This window comes from Lithobates pipiens, unplaced genomic scaffold (assembly GCF_037356315.1).
Source record: "Lithobates pipiens isolate NorthernLeopardFrog02 unplaced genomic scaffold, aLitPip1_a1.2 Scaffold_3, whole genome shotgun sequence".
In the NCBI taxonomy this organism is placed as follows: Eukaryota; Metazoa; Chordata; class Amphibia; order Anura; family Ranidae; genus Lithobates; species Lithobates pipiens.
Window position 1 is genome coordinate 43,320,402 of NW_027507790.1, and position 6,419 is coordinate 43,326,820.

Genomic DNA, 6,419 nt, shown 5'->3' on the forward strand with positions numbered 1-6,419 from the left:
CAGTGCCTGCCATGCTACCCGCTGCCCCTGCCAGGATTAGCATTACCATTCCCTCCCTGTCAGCTGTCTCACATCAGTCCCTTAAACAGCTGAGCGGGTAAAGCACTGTACAGATCACGCCACCAAGCATCAGGGAAACAAAAGCACCCGCCAGAAAACTAGAGAATGCGACTGGGCACAGGTTTGTATGCCTTTGCCCGAAAATGAAAAAATGGTCAATCCTCAGCTCCCACCTCATGAGCCCCTGATGGGGCCCAGGGAAATATATTTATACACCCCCAAGCAAGTAGGACCGGGGAGGTGTAATTTATTAAGCCTTTTTTATTTATTTATTTCTTGATAAATTGCACTATAAAGCTTTCCAGGCCCCCCTGATGAGCTGATAGTGCCCGGGCACCCCTGATCAGCTGATATAGCCTGGGTCCGGTACAACAGGGCAGGCTGTAATGCCCTATCAGTGGCCCTGCAGATAGTGTCCTGGCCAGTATTCAAACTGAAGACCCCAGTGCTGGAAGGCAGAGCTGATAACCTCTTTTAACCATTGTGTTGCCCAGAAATGGTTAGCTTGTTTTAAAAATAATGCATAAGCAATGTTTACTTTTATCCTTGATGAAGGTTCCTTATCCGATATTGAAGTCTGGTGTAAAAAGAAAAGTGTAGGGTCCCCCCTGAATACCAGACTTTTTTTAAAGTGGAACAATACTCACCTCAGATCCAGCGATATAGCGTCCCTGAGCTCCCTGACATTTTTGGGTGTCCGGTTCCTAGGTCTTGAATGCCAGCCACTGTCATTGGGAGGGATGATGTCACTACCACGCATTCTGGAGCTCACTCAGATTCGGCATTGCCAAATTTGTACAGTGAGCTGCACATGCATGTCTCTGTACAGAGGTGGACAGGCAAGCAAGTAGTTTTAATGCAGAAGAGACAAAGTATGTCTTTTGCATCACAAATGCCTGTCTTCCAATTTTTGTTTCATAGCCTAAATTTCCACTTTAAGGGGGAACTCACAAAAATCTACACTGGACCCTTACGCTAGCATGCAGCCTGGCAAGGAAAGAGGGGCATACCTTGCAAGAGGGAACCCTGGTGAAGCACCTTGTCCTCATGTTGATGGACATATCTTTCAGACAACTCTGTCCAGTGGTTGTGAAGGTCTGCAGGCAGAGGGCTTAGCAGAATCTGGGGCAGGGCCGGCCCTACCATGGGCCCTAGGCGGCATTTTAAGAGGGATGGCAGCCTGGGATCTGCCTGTGGGACTGCTGTGAAAGGCTTCTTCCAATGAGTGAGCAGTCCGTGCTGCCTGTGAGACAGTTTCACACTGAGCCGATATTGACACATGCACGTGTAATGAACCTGAATGCACAGAGAGACCAGCTGTCAGAATTGAGTGTTGATGTAGGCGGCGGGCAGGAACCCAGCAGCTATCAAACACCAGCCAATGGGATGGGGTCTGGGCAGGCTGCTACGTGTATGTGGCCCCACCCCCTTTCTTAATCAGCCCAATTTTATTAGTGTTTGAGAGCTGCCCGCCCACCCCGGGTCCCACCCACCCCCTACATCGCTGCTGAATTTTGACAGCTGGTCTCTCTCTGCATGCAGTTACATTATCTGACAGTGTCACACACAGTTTTACTAAGCCTCAGTATCGGCTCAGTGTGAAACTCTCTCTCCTCTGTCAGTGCCAATCAGTGCCACCTGTTAGTTCCAATCAGTGCCGCATGTCAGTGCCAATCAGTGCCACCTGCCAGTGCCAGTCTGTGTCAATCAGTGCCACCTGCCAGTGCCAATTAGTGCCACTTGCCAGTGCCAATCAGTGCCAATGTTTCCAATCAGTGTCACCTGTCAGTGCCAATCAGTGCCACCTAATATCAGTGACAACCAATGCCACCTATCAGTGCCAATCAGTGTTTCCAATCAGTGACACCTACCGGTGGCAGTGCCAATCAGTGCCGCCAATCAGTGCCCATCAGTGCCACCTATCAGGGCCATCTATCAGTGCCCATCAGTGCTGCCAATCAATGCCCATGAGTGTCACCTATCAACACCCATCAGTGCTGACTGTCAGTGCTGCCTATCAGTGCCCATCAGTGCTGCCAATTAGTGCCCATCAGTTCTGCCAATCAGTGCCACTAAATGCTGCCAATCAGTGCTGCCTATCAGTGGCGATTAGTGATGCCTATTAGCGCCAATCAGTGCAGCCTATCAGTGCCAATCAGGGCCCATCAATGCTGCCTATCAGTGCCAATCAGTGCCAATCATTGCTGCCTGTCAGTGCTGCCAATCAGTGCACTGAGTGCAGGGATGGGACAATGAACTCAGCATCCAGGCACATTGTCCATGGGGGGCTGGCCTGGTGGGGCACAACTGAAATCTGTTGATGTTTATTATTCCCACATGCCGATCTTTAGTATAATAGGTAATCACCACACTACTATCTACAATAAACTACTGGAGGTAAAATAAAAAAAGCGTCAGTAAAAGGCCTGCCGTCAGGCACTGTTATGTTTTCTCACACCACAAAATAAAAAGTACAGCGCTAACTTACTGATCAATAACTTAACATTAATGGTGGAATTCTCTAATGTATGCAAATCTCAATAGGCTTCAAAATTACGACAATAGTCTTTGATACGCAACTTCACATATAATACACATCAAACTGAAAATAAGACATACTGTATAAAACTAAACTTAGCAGGGATGGTGGAAACTCCGCTATAAAAATGTCTTCATCAGTTGGCCAATATGTTTTCTGCTACATATTTTTGGTTAAAAAAATAATAATAAGCGTATATTGATTGGTTTGCGTAAAAGTTATAGTGTCTACAAAATAGGGAATAGATGTATGGCATTTTTAATCAGATTTTCTGATCTATTAAATTTTTAGTCATAATTATGGTGGGCATGATTTTTTTTTTTGGGGGGGGGGGGGGGGGGGTCAGCATTTCATTCTTGGGCACAGGCAGGCCCTGATCTGGAGTGACACAATATTAGAGAGTTTCTTCTAAACAACAGCTAGGTGATAATCGCATCCAAGAAATAGTAGGGAGAGTCCAGATTCTATAGGGTGGGAGGAACCGCCATCCAATAATGGACCCTTACATGAGAGTAGGCTCAGCTTCTATTTAATGATGCCTCTTAAAGCTGTACTCACTGTTCAAGAGGATGTGGCTATCTGAACCATTTGCCATGGTAAGCTTTCAGTGTTGCCATCCTACCAGATTGACATTTACTGACATAACACCAAAAATTTAGAAAATAATAAAAGTTACAAAATTACATTTTTAAGTGCAAATTTCAGTATTTAGGCTACAAACAAGTACAATATGCAATTTGCAATGTGATTTATGATACTTATTATGGCACAAAAACATATTTCTTATTTTGTTTTACTCGAGAGGGCAAATTAGAATGGGCAGGCACACACACATGAAATTGATTCTAACAGTGACACTAAATGCAGTGTGCAGCAACACAGATGATGACACCTCACCAACACGTCACATCCCCTCCTGAGTCACAGTGACAGTCTCTCTCCACACAGCACTGACAGTCCCGCTCCCAGCTTGCCTTGCTCCTGTCTCTCAGACCCACACACAAGGCTCCAGCCACTCCACTCAGCTCCCTTGCACCATGACTTCATTTCTGGAGCCCCTCACATGTGACACCCCTGTGTACTACAGTAGCAGGGCAACAGTTCAGTCGAAGCGGTAGGCAAAAGCATAGTCCATAAAACAGGCCAGGGTCAGTTCACGGGCAAGCAGTCGAAGCTGTAGGCAGAAGCGTAGTCGATAAAACAGGCCAGAATCAGTACACATGGAAGTAGTCCAAGCAGTAGTCAGAAGCGTAGTTGATAAAACAGGCCAGGGTCAGTTCACGTGGCAGCAGTCCAAACGGTTGGCAGAGGCATAGTCAAAAAACATGCCAGGGTCGGTTCACGTGGAAGATAGTGGCATGGTTATTTGAGGATGCATGGGAAATGGTCAGCACAGATCATGAAAATGGGGAAATGGTTAAGAATATGGGCTAATATTTTAGGGATGTGTGATATAGTCTGAAGCATTCACCAATGCAAAGGCTGGGTTCAGAGGGACACTGGGGACAATGGTAGCTGGTATCTCTTCAAAATCCTCTTTTGCTGCAAACTCAACATCTTTTTTGGCGTCTTTGGCATGCTTTAGATGGTGGAATGTTGTCCGGGAAGTGGCGTTCATGAAGTCGGCTAACAGCATCAGAGCAAAGGTTTTCTAGGGGAGGGTCTTTGATGGTAGATGAGGGATGTGACAACTTCTTTGATGAATTTTAGGAAGTTGGTGGGGCTTTCTGTAGATTTAGTATGAATTTTGTAGGCATTATAAATGGCCAAATGAATTAAATAGATTGCTACTTTCTTGTACCAGAAACGGGACCTCCTTATTGATAAATAGGGCTGAAGCATTTGGTAGTTGAAATCCACCCCCCATGTACAGATTGTAATCTTGTACACATGTTGGCTTTACAATGGGACCTTGTCTTCTCTAAACTTCAACTGTAGTGTCATCATGGATTGTGGACATCATGTACACATTCCTAGTATCCTTCCACCTCAAGGCCAGCACTTTGTTGCATTTCAAAGTTGCTCTTTCTCCCCTTCGCAATTTCTTATTCACTATGGCTTGTGGGAAGCCCATTCTATTCTTTCTGGAGGTTTCAGAGGCCAGGGTTTCTGCGAGGTATAGGTGTTTGAAAAGGGGCAGGCTCATGTAGAAGTTATCCAGGTATATGTGGTAACCTTTCTTCAGCAGTGGGTATGCCAGGTTCCATACAATTTTACCAGTTGTGCCCATGTAGGCCAGGCACTCAGGGGGCTGGGAATCTTTTCCTTCGTATATGTGGAATGCGTACAGATATCCCGTGACTCTCTTGGAAAGCTTATAAAATTTCACTCCGTATTTGTCCCTTTTGCTAGGAATGTATTGCTTTATTCCTAGCCAGCCTGAAAAGGGTAATAGGGACTCATCTACACATATATGCTGTTCAGGGACATAGAGTTCTTCAAATTGTTGGGAAAAGAAATTAATGAGTGTGCGAATTTTATATAATTTATCGTAATTTGGATGATTGTGGGGAGGGCACTGGGTGTTGTCACTGAAATGAAGAAAACGCATTATCATCTCGTATCGGGACCTGGACATTTCGGAAGAATAAATTGGTCATGTGTTGGATGGGGTTGGTGGACCAATAGGCATGTCCTTCATTTTTTTTTTTAAGCCCCATAAACACTTTAAACTCCTCCAGAGTCAAATCCTTCCACTCAAACGGACGAGCGTATGATGATTGGGGGGTTGTTGGCAATATGCTGTTGGGCATATAAATTGGTCTGGCCCACGATGAGTTGCAGCAAAATGTCAGGCAAAAATAAATAAAAACAATCAATTTCAGTAACATTTTGGGTATTGGCCTGCACACCTGGCTGTGTGGTGAAGGGGGGAATTCTTGCTGATCCTGACTTGGAAGGACAGCCATGTTGGATTGGCAAGACCAGCTGGAAGATATGTAGTGGCCCTGGCTCTTGGGGGATGTGGCACTCCAGTGCTGGTAGTTGGGGGATTTGAAGTTCCTGTGCTGACATTTGGGCGTGATTCTGTGGTAGTGCTGGTATACTGGGCCTGGCATTTCTTGTGGTCTTTCGCTGGTGGCAGCACTAGTAGTGGGCCTTTGGTTTTTTGGTGTCTATTGCTGGCGGCAGCTCTGGTACTGGGCCTTTGTTCTTGGGGTCTATTGCTGGCCGCAGTGCTGGTACTGGGCCTTTGTTCTTGGGGTCTATCGCTGGCTGCAGTGCTGGTACTGGGGCTGAGAATTTGATCCTGGGGTATATTGCTGGTGGCTGCGTGGTTTCCAGAGTGTCATGCCCTTTTAGGAGGGATCCATTCTTCCTCTTATTCATTTGCCGATCCACTACTATCGATCGGTTCAAATGCTGAATTTGATTCACAATCGGAATTGCATTTTAATCTGATGAGAACTCCCCGCTGCTCTAAACGGTCATAGAGAGAAACTGGAATTCCTCCTCACTTGTATAGAATCTTTTCGACATGTTTTCTGATGGGCTGTGCGATGGTCGACAGGTGACAGGTGATGGGTGACAGGTGACGGTCACCAATGGGCAACAGGTGATGGGTGACGGTCACTGATGGGTGACAGGTGACGTGTGACATCACTGGTGGGTGACAGGTGACGTGTGATGGTAACTAGTGGATGACGGGTGACGGTCACTGATGGGTGACAGGTGATGGGTGACAGTCACTGATGGCAGTTTCTGATGGTGACTGGTGCACTTTACGAGACTGATTCTCTTTTTTTGTGGTGTGCATTAGACTACATAGATCAGTAACTCACTGCTCCTGGCACTTCTCTCCTCACACTGGAAATGGGGT